Here is a 16231-nt window from a genome sequence, read left to right as displayed (position 1 = left end):
AAACTTGATTGATAATCTAGGCAGTACACCTATAATGAGTGAAATGCAATAAAACTTGATTGATAATCTAGGCAGTACACCTATAATGAGTGAAATGCAATAAAACTTGATTGATAATCTAGGCAGTACACCTATAATGAGTGAAATGCAATAAAACTTGATGGATAATATATGCAGTACACCTATAATGAGTGAAATGCGATAAAACTTGGAACGTTTAAGTGAATTTCAAATAACAATAATAACATTTTGCTATCTGACTTGCGGGAAAAAACATGATCTTTATAATGATCGGTTCCATCATACTTACCTATTTTTTATGTTAATATGCAAAACTTTTCTCTCTCTTTTTTTTCAAGCTATCCTCAAACCTTAAGCCAGGATAAAAAAAATCTCAAAATGATACAATCAGAAAGCATTCAGTAGAGAAATGTGTACTATGATCCAAATAAAAAACGGTTTAGTGAAATCAGATCACTTTCTCTTCATATATTGCATGAAAACCTCAAAATATTAATTGTAAGTTAGCTTACAAGTTATAAACGTGTAGTATTAGTTATGTGTCTCAAGCCTAAGTATTTCGGCAAGGCAAATGCCTTGATATCTTATCCATTGTTAGAGCTATCGAGTACGACTACTCTTTTTACTTAAGCAGTCAACATTTGTTTACATTATCACAGGAGTCGTGAAATATTGTTTATATTATAATTCCATAAGGAGATGATAAAGTTCCCATATCACAGTCAGAGTGGAATCAAACAGAGGGTTTGTAACGTAAACAAATCCTTCACTTGCACATTACCTGTCCTAGTTTTCTGTCATGGCTGGTAAGTAAAATGTTATAGAGAAGGAAACGTTTCAAGTGGGTGCAGACATACAATCTCCATAAGTCTGTTACGTACACACATCAATATAACCAACTAACAATGATCATCGAATGCTAAACATAAAAACAGCCACAATCACGGACGTAAGTAACAATCTAATAGGTGCAGACATACAATCTCCATAAGTCTGTTACGTACACACATCAATATAACCAACTAACAATGATCATCGAATGCTAAACATAAAAACAGCCACAATCACGGACGTAAGTAACAATCTAATAGCAATCATTTAATGACATGCGGATATATCTATAACAATCTAATGAAAATATATAACTTTGATCATGTATAGCACACAAACGTACATAACAGTCTATTAAAAACAGACAACTATAATAGTCATGTTGCATTACTAGAATATAGCCATAAAATATCCCCCCAGTGTTACAATGCTAGAATCCGGGTTTCGATACCCGTGGTGGGCGGATCACAGATTTGCCATTGTGTAGCTTTGTGCTTAACTTCGAAAAACAAACAACCAAACCATAAAAATAATTAGACGCACACCAACAAAACGAAATAAAGTATTAACAACACATTGACTTTAGAAAACAACACATTGTTACAATATATATATATATACTTAATCCGTGTTGACTCTAACAAGCAAGTGGCTAGTCTACTTTATACTCATATCCTCTTAGTTTAGCAGCTAGTTTAGGTACCACGACCAGAGAATAGATAAAATTACACGTGTTCTTTTTGTTAAACACTATTTATCTGGATAACGTAACCCTTTTAGTCCGATGATATTGAATCATATTAGGTTCCAAGCATACATCGTATAGAATATGTAATTACAAGGATATACATGCAGAAATATGCAGTTACCACACCTAAATAAACGTAACGATCACATAATACATTCATTAATGTACGGTACAGAATCAGTTACGTAATACGTGCAGATAGTTATAATACATCTTGACGAGTATTGCCGAGAATCGAACAGATGATATATTGGGGATGCGGTCAGAATCAAAGTTTAACGTGTAATAGTACTTCTAAATAAAATGGCTTAGTGGTTAGTGTTCCCGAACTGTGAATCTGAGGATTTATGGTTCGCGACTAGTTGCCATACTTGGGAGCGTTGGTGCGCTATAAGAGCGATGGTCAAATCCCACTATTCGATCAAACAAGAGTAGCACAAGACTTAGCTCTATATAAGTACTTTAATCCATCAGTTCAAAATTTGGAACTGCTATGCGCAAATAGCCTTCGTGGAGCTTTGCACGAAACTTTGGAACAAATAAATAAATAAATAAACAAAAGATGTGTGTAGACCAACGAGTAACTCCCCTAATGGACTTTAATGAAATGTTTGACTTGTAACGCATGCTCAGTATTTACCTATATATATATTTAGAACAACTAAAATCTTTCGTCCTTGTTCATATACACTAGAAATATTCAAAAATAAAAAGAACAAAAAAAGAGTATTATCATTTTTTAAACTAAACTAACATTCAAAAGTAGGCATAAAATAAATATTTTCAATAAATTGCTACAAATTAATCATAATAGGCAAATATCTCCTAACAACCTCGTATTAACCCGAAATTCTCGAATTAAATCAGATCAAAATGCCTAAAATGTGGTGATGACTTTCACATAACAAGATCCAGGAGTACAAATATTTCATTTCTGATGATCTTTACAAAACGTTTAACCAAAGACAATGAATGAGCTACATTTATCCTAAATTACCATCTTCAAGATCCTAGACAATAGCAATTTTTGCTTTCAAAGCACAAGAAGCTTTCTTATTTTTTACTTCTAGTTTTCTTTGTATTCTCTTTTGAAGAGTTTTTGCCGACTTTTCCTTGATAACTTTCTTCCAATGGATAATCCATCGTGGTCACAATCACATCGACTACATTTATTGCACTTGAAATACCTTTTTATTTTGCAGATGCAAGTAACAAAAGCCATAAAATCGCCTTTCGGATGTTTTCATTCTGTTCTACATTGGTTTTCTGTGCGTCAAAACAGAAAATAGCAGAGAATAAAAAAATAAGCAGTCGGCTTTAGGCTAAAAAATGTAACATACTGGTCAAAGGAAGGGCAAATAATACTGAATAATTTCCCAATGAAAAACGGTACTAACATTTCGTCTTCACAAAATATAAGAGCTAATACGTAGCTATCGTTCTGGAATATTTTTAGTAAGTTCTAAAATGTTATGGATGGTACATACTCAATCTGAGGTTCTTGTTAAATCGCGAATTTACGAACACAATCGTAATAAAATTAACATGAAATGTTTGAACACTTGAAATTGCATACAAAATTATTGAGATCTGTTACTTTAATGAATTAACTTTGTTCATAAAAACATGCATGTAAGAATACGCTATTTAACTGGTCTATTACAGTTGCAAATAGTATGTTTAATTAAATAATCTGGCGCTTCATAGATTCACAGACACACACAATGTGTGGGTGGGTGGAGACTGGGTCTAGAATTTCGTTTTAATAAATTTCAGACTGTAAAAAAGTTGGATTGTGAGTATAAAAAATAGAAAAAAAATTGCTCAAAAATACAGTCTATTTTACCATTGCTGTTGAAGTTGGAAAGCTATTATCTTTCACTTTTTTCGTAATGAGAAAACAATATAGCTGTACTTTGGTATATTTGTGTAATTTTATCTCATATTGTTTGTGCAGATGTCTAAGATAAACGCTGATACCATAATAGTGACTCCATAAAGGTTTTATACGTTTTTGATCCCATTTCTGTATCATCGCTACTCTAGAGTGCAGGTCATACAAAGGATGGTACAGAGATGTGTACACGTTAGTATGAGCCGAATTTATCGCTATAGAATATATATATATGTATAACAGAAATGATCGTGAAAATGTGTAATCTAACATTATGGGGTATTGCACCTAGATCTTTCGTTCTCACTTAACATTATTCCTACTTCTATTTCGTTTTGGTGAAGAAGTTGAACTTTCTTCACTTATTCAGCAGACAGCATTATAACTGTATATATAGAAGTCAGCATGCTGTGGTAAAGCCTTAGCACGTCTTACTTGTTGGATTAAGATTTTTTCTTTGTCCACAAATGCCTTTTTTCTTCCTTTGCTGTCCTTTCGTTTTATTAATTACAAAACATTTCATTAATCTACTGTTTATTACATATGCTTGTTGTAGAGACACTATATTATCAAAAGTACTTGGATATCTCTCTCTCTCAGCTAATAATGAGCCTGTTTCAACTAAAAGGGGAGTAGACTGGGTATAGATCAGGAGCTGCCACAGTCAGCCAGGTGGAGTCAAGATGTCACTGGAAAAGGAACTCTTAGATCGTCAAAGGGAAATGGTTAGTGGATGCAAAACTGATGGTACGAAAGTCCAAGACATTTCAGCCTGCTTACACATGTGAGTAATATGAAGTAGAGGACTCCTGGAGGTTGTCATGGGATTTTGGTCTGTCAACCAAAATTTTCTGTCTTCTCTGGTCATACAGACTTTGAAACGTGTTGTAAAATAAAGCAATAAACCTGGCATTAAATCCATCAGGTAGGACTTTAATTACAGCTCAGGACTCCTGGTTAGTACATCCACCATGCGCAGGGAATTCCATATTGGTGGATTTCAAGGACGGACTACAACCTCGAAGCTGCAAATAGTCACTATTCATGTTAACTTAGCTAAACATCAAAACTGAGATGAAGAACGGTGGAAAAACCATCATTATATTGCTTGCATTAGACTGGATTACAGTGAAGATTGATGGAGATATTATCATTAACTTCTGATTAAAGCAAGCTACCTATCTAGATCAGAACTAACGATTCACACAGCAATTAAAATAGTTAATTCAATATACATTTCCAACCAGGTGTATGAAAAGTTGTAAAACAAAATTTTATAATTAGTACAATACACTGATTCATCAGTTTGGAATTATGATGTGGGTCTGATTTAGTAACAGTTGGAATTGGTGCCACTACTTAAGTTAAGTTATTACAAGTTAAGATATAATACCTATCATACTATGACATGGTGGACGTCGCCTGCATATGATACAACAGAGAAGTACCATACGTATGGTGCCCCAGAAGTTTAACATAAAAATATTTTTCAAGAAGTGCTTTCCCAATATTTTTGGTATTGTAGTGTTTATAGATAGAATGTTCTTGTCATTGATAGTATTTCTACCAATGTTATCGATAACAATACTCTTGTAAATATAATACTTATTAAACTCTTATTATTCTTCATAATAAATACAATTTGCAGAAAGTGACTTTCAAGAGACTTAAATGATGTCTAGACCTATTTAAAACAGTGGTTACTATATTCTGTGTAACTAACAGCTTATATTACGCTAAATATACAAAAAATATAACATTTGTTAGAAATAAGCTAAGGTGCACGTTTATCTTGTTTACGGCCATGTAGCAATACGATCTAGTAGTCGGAGAGTGGGTATGACTCGAAACATGAAAGACCTGAGTTTGTTAGAAGAAAGAAATTGGTATCTCCAAGAAAAGCAAAGAAAAAGAAGACATGGGTATATTTTATTTGATACTAATGTTTCTAGCATTTCATCTGCACCATTCCAAGAGCTAAAAAATATATAAAACTCTCGTTTCTCGAATGTCTTTCTTCTTTTTGACTAGAGATTAGTTTAATACCCTCAGAGAAATCAGGTCAGGCTGTTACGGTTAAAATATATAGTATAAATGGAAATGGCCAACAATCGTTAAAGTTGGATTGGCGTTTATTTAGACTTTCATGCACAGAAGTATTGCATGACGTATTATCGTTAATTGACGTTTTTTTTTTACTTTAATTCAAATGTGCAAAACTTTTGTTGTTAAGAAACCGTGGTAATGGTTTCATTGTTTTAATACAAAATCTATACAGAGATCATTAGTACACTGAAACAGTGTAAAGTGTAGCATTTTAAGAAGAAGAAAAAACGTTTATTGCGTTACTGCTTGATAAATGCACATCGTGCTTAAATAGAAACTACTTTCAGGTAAAATTTACGATATTAAAAATTTAATATAAGAATAACTGTAACTTAGGAAGATGCAATTAAACACTATACAGTTTAGACAGTCTTATCGTTCCTAAGGTATCGTACTTCGTGTTAGTACTAGTTAAATGGCTAATTAAACATGAGTACGTTAGAATTAGTTATAGCTATGTAGCGATACATGTGATTACAAATTTAAAGAATTTGGATATAGCTCATCTCGCTGGGTTTATTACAGATTCACCTCACACAACCCCCTCCCCATTTTGTTTATAATAATTTGCTGAGTTTATTCTGATTTGTTTAAACCCAAGTATATTAAAGCAAGACAGAGAACACAAGCAAAGACAGCACTGTTAGTATTAAGAGTCACATGACCCACCACTCACCTCTCCACCCAATCGTAAGGCTGCTGCCGTCTCGGTTTGTCAGGATTGGTGGAAACGGCTTACCTGAAGAAATAATAAGGATTACAATATATATAAGACTAATATAATGTCATATTATGATAAGAAAAACGAGGTCTAACGTACTCTTATAAAGAAAATGTTACAACAAATATAATCACAATTATAGTATTTTGGCACTTGTGTATAAAGTCAAAACGTCATCAGGAGGATGACGTTGTAACGTCGAAACATACAGATTCGTCAACTTCTTGAAGACGATAGGTAGGCCTAAATAAAATGTTTTTAATTGTATACCAGTTTAACGTTGAATATTATTTATGATTTTAAATATAATCATTTCATGAGTTACGTAATCAATCATATACATGGAAAGAATGAATGATATACACTAGCTAATTTTGGTATACAAGCTCAAATGATGTTGACCGAATCATCTACAGTATTTTAAGTATTATACTAGCAAGCATATCTTTCTTACAAATGGTAATCCAGAAGTGTGGGGGAGGTGCGAAAAGTGGGCATGGCGGAAATGAGTCACAACAAAAAATTAATATTTAGTTTCATCTTTAATACTTTAGCCCAAATGTGCATTATAGTAAGATTAAGTTGTGCATTTAGCAATTAGCCATTTGCTCTTGGCCTGTGACGAATTTTTTTATCAGTTCTAAGATCTTATGAGTGAATGCAAAGAAGAATATATTATAATATGTCAACCACATACTACATTTGTCATGTACAGCGCCGTGGTCACCCGTCGAGATCTTTCACTTCGTCCAATACCAGGCCGACTGGAATACGACAGACATATTAATTTTTTTGGTGTTAAGCATTAAGCTATACATATGAATAGCCTATCTGACAAATATATAACAGAATAGTAAATTGGGCTAGTATAATCAAGTATAGTAACCATAACCAATATACTGAAGTATAGTAACGTTAGCTAATAAAATCAGGTAGAGTAACCCTAGACAACGTACCAGTCGTGAAACTTTACAGTTCCTTTCACCTAAGCACCCAGATCCAGCAAAGATACACAAACCTAACAGTCCTGGTCGTCCTATTATTTCCAATTGCGGTATGCCTAATGAAACTTATCTGCTTACGTTGATGACCACATCAAAGATATCCCCCCCACGTTTGACATCCTACATGACACATTTTCTGAACATGATCTCTGACATTAACGCTAATGAAAAACATACTCCAAATACTATTCTCTGCACTATGGACGTTTCTTCTCTTTACAAAAACATTCCCCATGAGAAGGACTGAAAGCTTTACTATCTTCTCTGTTGAAACTAGACAAACTATTAAATACTTAGCTAATCTAGTTCTTACACTTAACGGTTTTCAATTTGATAATAAGTTTTATATTCAGACAAAAGAGACAACCATGGAGATCGAGATGGGAACAAAATATACCAACATTTTTATGGGAGACTTATAGATGAAGCTGTTGAAAAGTTGTGCAGACAAACAAAACTTTTGGAAACGCCACATTGATGACATTTCTTTCTTTTGGATAGAAGACAAAGATTCCTTACTATCCTTCTAGAGACATGCAAACTCTTTCCACATTTCTATTAAATTTACTCTAGGTTAATCCTCTACCCATATAAGTTTCTTAGATGTAAATCTAACATTAAGAGGTTTACACCGAAAACCAATTGATAGACCACAATACTTGTATTTTCAAAGTTGTCACGCTCCACACACCAAACTCATGCAATATTACGTTCAATCAAGCACTTGGACTAAATAAAATCTGCTCTGACAGTAATAACTGTGACCATCACATTGATTCATTAAAGCAGACTATAACCGAAAGAGGTTATGAACAAAACACTGCAATTCAACATGCTGACAAAGCTGACAATATACCTAGCTAATATAATCAGGTATAGTAGCCTCAGGTAATATAATCAGATATATATATATATATGTGTGTGTGTGTGTGTGTGTATATATATATATATATATATTAAAGGTACGTTTTAGGAAACACACGTGACACACATACAAGTGTCACAAACAATGAGTAAGATGGTGAATTTATTATTGGTATATAAAATATTATCATAGAAAATACAAAATAAATGCGAATAAGTTGTATAATGCACTGCTATTTTGTACGAGAGCCCTTTACTTTACACAGAGTATTACACCTTGTTTTCATCATAGAATATTATTTCGTATGTTTTAACATAAAACGATAAAAACCCTGTAACCCAAGCGCTTTCGAAATATGAACCTTTGTTCTTAAGGGGTAAAACTGAAAACATTTCGTATGTCTTGTATTACTCCCCACACTTAATCTAAGTTGTTTGGTCGCCTTTGGAATTTCTCAGCTTTCACATAAGCCCACACAATTTATAGAATGTTCATATTGGGACTTTGTGCAGGCCAAACTATGGTTGAGTATTCCAATGGCATGTTTACAATCAAAATATAGTTCCACCACATTTGTTGTTTGCCTGGGATCGCTGTCTTGCCGAAAGATGAATCCCTACAGGATGAGTCGTGTTCCTGAGGGAATGGCATGATGGATCAGTATCTGTTTGTATTTGTCACCAGTCAGGGTGCAACCTATTTTGTATAGATCACTGACACCGTTGGCTGAGATGAGCCCCAACTTATACTGATCCCCACCACTCACTGTAGATGTTGTACATTAACTATAACTCTGTTCTCCTCTCCATAATGGAACAATCTGTCACTGATTATCGCCGAACCTTTCCAATTTCGATTCATCTGTAAAATATACACATCTCTAGCTTTACTCATTCCACTAGATGTGGTTCGATGGCCATTTCAACTCTTTTGGTTTGTTATCTTTTCTCAACAGCTGTTTTCGAGCAGTCATGCGTCAATTGAGACCACTTCTTGCTATCTTACTGTTCTCGAGGTGACATTTATATCCATATTTACATCAAAGTCATTGGCAGAAATCTGTAATCGATTGTCATCTATCTCGTAAAGTACATATCCTTACATACTTAACATCACTTTTGGAAAGTTTCAGTTTTCTACCTCAACTACTTCTATTGTTAAAAGTTCACGTGCTCTCTTCGAATTCTTGCACTCAGCTCCTACTGAAACATGGAAATCTTGCTATAATCTTTCGCATAGAGTTCCTGTGACCAACCAAAACTTTCATTTCTACACGGTTCTACTGAGGGATTTCAATCTTTGGAGCTATAAATATGAAAACAGTACCACTACTACTGGACGTAATATCACTACGTGTACGGTTTATACGGGTATGGTGTAACACTAATTCATCGTTACACATCAGTCACTTTTCGAAGTAGTCACTTGATTGAAGTAAAATTCCACAAAGCTATAAATATTATTTATACTTATTTATTTTAACTAATATTTATTAATTATTATTTATAAGTACAGCAGGCAGCACTTAAAATCAATGACAGACATTACAGTAAACAATGAATGATAAAACAAAATACAATAGAACTTTACTTTAGCCTAAAATCAAGAAGAAAATTAGAAAAGATTAAATTATGGGTTTGAAGTAAGCATTTTTATTCTATTAATTTACGCTTTAATTAATCATGGCACCTTAACAATTAAAATATAGTTGCTGAACAATGGCGATGCCACCCGACTAGAGGCACTAAGCAACAATATTTTTAGCCCCCTCCACTCACTCCCTATAAAGTGTTAATTGTATTATCACCACAAACCAAAATGATTTACCAACACAACAAATACTTTTTAAAAAATACATGTGAAATAAGATGAATAATATTTGGGGTGGGGGGGCAATAATAAAATACATAAAAGGTGTCTCGTTTCGATTGAAAGCGTTTTAATAGCACTTAGGAGGAAAAATCAAAATTATGTGATCGTATAAATGTTCTCTTCCTAAATCGTAATTGATACTGATAACTATTAACTCAGACAAACGATCCTGAGCCAATGGTAATCGTAAGATGTTTTTATCATCAGTTTTAACTTTGAAAAAAAAAAACTCTCTGTGGATACTACTGGGAGTGTTACAACAGTTCTCATTGATTTGTTGTTATTATCTTTTATCAAATAAATAATTAATTAATATAAGACTAAAGCGAGCAAATGTCAAAGTTCTGATAAAAGAAAACTGAACTTATTGGAGTCCTAAGCAATTTCTTAATCTGCTTGTGCCTAGCGCTACCACTGTTGTTGAACTTTGTTCATAAAAAAACGAAGACTGTAACCAACTCTTCTGTGTGTTATAAGCTGAGTGTTACTCTCTTCTATAGATCAAAGTACCTTCAAGCTCTTCGGCGTTTAACTCTACGCTTCTTATATGTCTTACGTAAGACTGTCTTCGTAATATTCATCATAAAGAACGGCACAATAGTAAATCCTAACAACGGCAAGCAACAGTGGACGTCTACTTGAAAAGATCTTTTATGTAAGCGTTCCTGCGTATAGATTCTGGTGGTGTCACAAAAAGAAAAACTCACATAAAGGATATAATTTGGAATCGTACCACCAGGAGAGACTTATATATTTTCCCTTGCACTCTATAAATGTAAAGAATGGCGAGGGTGTCCTTTACAGACGCTGAAGTTCTAACAAACAAAAACCTGTCCTTGAATTATGGGTGTGATCTGAAGAAAACTCTGAAGAAAAAATGCTTTAAGTAGACGCTGCAACAAGACCTTTTTTTAATCATGACAACTGATATACAAAAACAGAGTTCTCAAGAATCCTTTTGTGAAACATAAAATTAGTTGGTGTAGCAATGAAAAGTATTAGTTCAGTCTCTTTATTACTAATCTATTGTTAGAGCAGTTAAAATATCAAACGGCAAGAAACAACCAACGTTTCGTTCACTAAATCTAAAAGACATTACATTCAAATTTTAAACACATACAAAACCAAAGGTAAAATACTGTGATTTATTAAATTTCGGAATTTTTACAATATTTCAGAAGCAGTGGTTAAACCATTTCCACAGTTTGACCAAGTAGATGTCGGAGCCCGTTTTTGAATACAGGTCACTGTTCCTCTATTCCACTAAAACCAATATCGTGCAATTACTTCGAAAAACAGGGGCTAATGAGGAGAATACCACAAACAACCGATAACTAAAAAGCATTTGTTTAATTTAAACCAAGTTTCTGGCAGAGGCGCTCGCTCTCCTTCAGGTAAGTTTTAACGAAGTGTTTTTAAGTTTTGTTTTCCAACCTTTGATCTTATTCCTTATATCAGAAATGCACTCAGTAAATTGGTGTTGTTGATATTGATGGTTTTTACGATTATCTGCCCTCTGTGCACCGCGAAAACTTACCGCTGGCCCACCGGAGGAAAACTAGTATTGAAAAAATTGCCGAATGCAACATCTGCGAATTCTTGACATCGAGGTTTCTATGATTGGAAGAAAACTGAGTTGATGTTTTTTTCCTTGTTCGAAGCTGAAACTTTATATTTTTTAAAGGACAACCTAAGCTGAAATGTACTGAACTTCCTTATCTTCACGTTTCGTGGGAGTTGGTAATGTTTACACCCGACAAACTGACTGGAACAGCCCAACAACTTAGCCCACACAGTAAGGTTTTCTCTAACAAATAGTATGAACGAATAACAACAGGTCACGAAAAGGTCACAAAGGTACTAAAGGTTATGGCACTTTTTTCAATAATACTCAGGAAATAAATAGTACACCCAACGTAAGGTGTCGTGTGCAAACACTTCAACGCCTTTTTTCTACTGGCCTCCTCCCAAGTTTATTCACTTGTTCTGAACTGTCCAGCCACGTTATGTGAATAAAAAAGCATGTCTATTGAAAGGATTTAAAAATAACTATTATAAGTTTCCTGAACATAATTCAAAAGCATGTTAGTGTGGGCTTACACCAAAAAGGCGCACACGTTACACCTTGAATGAAAGCAAAAAAATATAATAAAGATCTTCAAACATTATTCCCGGAAAACAAAGAGATATATATCGTAAGCAAAATGACTGACTGTAAATTCTGATAGCTTCTTTAAATAGTATAACATATAAACATGGTATCAATTAGTGCTCGTCTCCAAAGACTGGTAATTACGATCAGTGTTCAAAAGTCAATATCAGAATTAGTATTAATGTATTGTCTCATGTAATACATTAAAAAAGTCAATTTTCTCATCACATTTTATGGCCAATGGGGTCAAAGTAACAAAGTGGCCGAAGTGTGTATTATCTCCGGAAAAGGTGTTGTTGTGTATTTATAAAAAATTGCAAACAAAAATAAAATTATTATATAAAAATATAATTCTAGCATGTTTGACCACTTTAAGTGTAAGAATATTTCAACTTATATTATGATTCATTTGAATATTTGACTTTTTTACACTTTCTCATCAATTACCACAACATAAAATCCACTGGTTCCAATGTTAGAAGCAGTTTTTTTAACATAAAAACGTCGTCATACAGTACGTTAAATTCGCTTATTGTTACAACTGTCAAACAAGCTATTATTTTATAATTATCTTACTTGCATGTGTAAAAACATTTTTTTATACAATAGCACTCTCTCCGCATAAAATGTAAACATCCGCCATTTTGTTTCTATCGACCCCATTGACCTGAAATAAGTGTAAAAAATTAAATTTTATATGCATCTGAATGAGGTACTACTTGAATACTAACTCTGATACTAATATTGGTTACTGATCTTGCCATTCCTCCTTTAAAAATAAAAATGTTTTATTTTTTCAAGAACATCTTAAGAAATTGTTTTATGAAACCACTTCAAAGACTTGGCTACTACTATGTGGTACAAGGATTAATTAATATGAGCTATTGACAAGTATAACAGTAACCAAATGAAAAGTTTTATTTTGTCGAAGTTCTCGCAAGACTACAGGAGGGCTATCTTTGCTAACATCCCTTATTTGGAAGTGATAAGACTAGAGGGAAGGTAGCAAGTCAACACCACCCACCATCAACTCTTGTCACATCGAATAGTAGGATTTCACCGTTATTCTTATAGTGCACCCTCGGCCTCAGCGTGCAGGGAGATTATTTTTTCACTAACGGGACACAAACACGAAACCTTAGATCCACAGTTCGGCACGCTAACCACTGGGGCATACTCGGCTCTAAATGAAACGAACTGATACAGTCACAAATATAATTGATTTATTAAGTGTGTTTAGTTATGGATGCAGGTTACACGTTTAAATATATCTTAACAATTTGAATAGGATTCAAGTGGAGTTGCTGGGAAATAGTTTTATATAAATATGTTTATTTCTTTAAATCAGTTTTAAATGGTTTATTCATGGTATAACCTATTGTTCTTATAAAGAAACAGCCATATAACATAAACGTTATCGGAAAAATTCAGTAGAAATTTACAACAGAAATGTGAGACCGCAAAAACTAGTAAAAGCACTTTAAGCCTACAAGCACTTTACGCTCCACTTTCTAATATAACGTGGTACTTTATTGATGCGTCTCTAAGAAATTGTTTTCCTATACCTTTAAATGCAATCTAAAAATGTTTCCCACCCACTCTTCAGTTAGATTTCTCACTACGACAAACTTATGGTTTTTAGCATACTGTGTAGTCGATACTTCTTTACAAATCTTCCTGATTTTGACGCTTGTTTTCCTTACTCAGATAGTTGATGAGGGGTTAAGTTTAATCCACATCTGCCTTTCAAGGTTTTTCTTTCATGGGAGAATTTTCCTTGAGAATATATAAAGTAGTTAAATTCAATTCGGACGGAAAATGTGAATATAATTCTCAGGTTAAACATATAGCACATGAAAAATTCATGAGAAGCATATCTTAACTTGCTAATAACGGCGGACATTGAAAGTTATATTGGTAATCTAAATATCCAGCATGAACAAAGACTCCATTCAGAATGTGGTACAGATAATCCAAATTTTCCGAACCAAAATTTATGCCCTCTCTAGGTGAAAGTATGAAACATTTTACAGTTTTTTTTTCTTCTTTTTTTTAAACCAGTAAGGAAAAGGATTCATTTCGTGTTTTTCTTCTTTTTTACAAGATTCGCCTGTTAGCAGTTTTTGCTTTGTTGTTTTTGTTTTTTCAGTATAAAATTTAATACTTTACGCAAGATTCTGTGATACAGAAAACTTACACAATCTTTCCACAACAAATAAACGTTATCTGCCTTTGCCGGATTTTATTACTAGCCTTCAAATAATTTGTCATACATGGATCCTATTGTACATAAAAATATACACATTTGTTCCTATAAATACACGCACTTACAGCTACATTTATTGGTGTTCAACTGTCATTTTAAAGTTCTCTTTCATTGGACATAAAGTCTAAGAGGCTTACAGAAAATTCATACCTCACAAGTTTATAAAGTGTAATTTTTTTATTATTTACGCTTTTTTTTACATTCAGTTTATATGCTATACCTAGTTTCTTAATAAACCAATAAAAGTAAATAAAACAAAAAAATCGCCACTGTGTTACTAAATCTATTGCATATTTCAGTGATTTTGGAAGGGAAAATGGGGTAAAAAAATGGAAAAAACTAATAACTAAGAGTTTCTTTTTGGTGCCTTTGGTATAAAAGTGTGTTATTTTCTCTATGCTCTGATTTTGGTCATGAAAAGGTCATGGGAAATCAGTTCAACTCAATTTTACCTATTGCAGTATTCAAAACATAGAATAAATTCATAAAACAATTTGAATGATATTTTAATAGCTGCATTTAAAGAAGTTTTTCTCTTAAGGACATTCCCTATGAAGAAACCAAAATAAAAATATATCAAAGAATAAAATTAAGTGAGTTGAGGCACAAATATTTTCTTGTATATTAGATAGTTGCCTCTTCCTTATTAGTTTTGTGTTTATCCATTACTCATATCTTCTAGCACAAAGCAGAAATACTATTACACAAACCAAAGCACTGGTCCCGAGATTAAACACTGAGCAAAGATCACATCTTAAAGTGTGCAATGGCATTATTTTGAAATTGAGCAGTTACTCAACTTTATCGTATCTGATAAAAGTGAGTAATGGTGTTACTTCTCAAACTGAGTTGTGGTTCTGACTTTAAGACTGGATTTAATGCACTAAACAGTGGTCATAATATTTTAAAACTGACAGTAAAGTTATAGCCTTAAACTGAATTGGATCCTTTGCAAGTAAACAGTGATCCTAACTCTGAAATTAGGCAATGGTCCAAACTTATAATGCTGAGAGAGTGGTCCTTTCTTTTAAAACTTAGTTGCAGTCACATTCTTTATAAACTGAATAGTGATCCAAACCATTAAACTAAGCAGTGGCCATACCCTTTTAAATTATGTAATAGTCTATAATTTCTTACAATTGAACCACTAGTGATCCAACATTTAAAACTAAGCAGTGATACTATCCCTTGAATATGAATAGGTCTTATCCTTTAAAAGTTAACAACGGTTTCTCCCATAACACTGAAGACTGGTATTATTCCATAAGTAAGCAGTGGACTTATTGTATAAAACTGAATAGCTGACTTCTATAAAGCTGAATAGTGGTCTCACTTCTTAAAAGTGAAGAGTGATCCTATGCTTTCAAACTAAGCAGAGATCACGTCCTTCAATATATATCAATGGATCCCATGTTTTTCTAACGAGCAATGAACTTATTTCTGATTTACTGAACGCACGTCACATATCTTAGTACTGAGCAATGTCTTATAATTCAATACTAATGCTCCCATGAAAACTACGCCTTTGACATTAAGCACTGATTTCATCCTTTAAAACACTGCAGTTTTTGTATCCTCTAGCATTTGAACAGTTATCATACCCTTCACAAAGATTTGTTTGTTTGTTTTGTTTTGTAATTAAGCATAAAGCTACACAATGGGCTATCTGTGCTCTGCCCACCACGAGTATCGAAACCCGGATTCTGTGCCACTGGGGGGGCCTTTACAAAAAAAAAAGTACCTTTATCACA

General features: G+C 33.4%; 1 protein-coding gene across 1 annotated transcript in view; it reads right to left on the bottom strand.

The window, feature by feature from the left end:
- Positions 1 to 16231, bottom strand: part of LOC106466090 (ras GTPase-activating protein nGAP-like) — a 123707-nt gene that overhangs the window by 106477 nt on the left and 999 nt on the right.

The sequence above is a fragment of the Limulus polyphemus genome, unplaced genomic scaffold (assembly GCF_000517525.1).
Source record: "Limulus polyphemus unplaced genomic scaffold, Limulus_polyphemus-2.1.2 Scaffold2148, whole genome shotgun sequence".
Classification (NCBI taxonomy): domain Eukaryota; kingdom Metazoa; phylum Arthropoda; class Merostomata; order Xiphosura; family Limulidae; genus Limulus; species Limulus polyphemus.
Note: the sequence above shows the minus strand (reverse complement) of the source record. Positions and strands in the feature narration are given on the sequence as shown.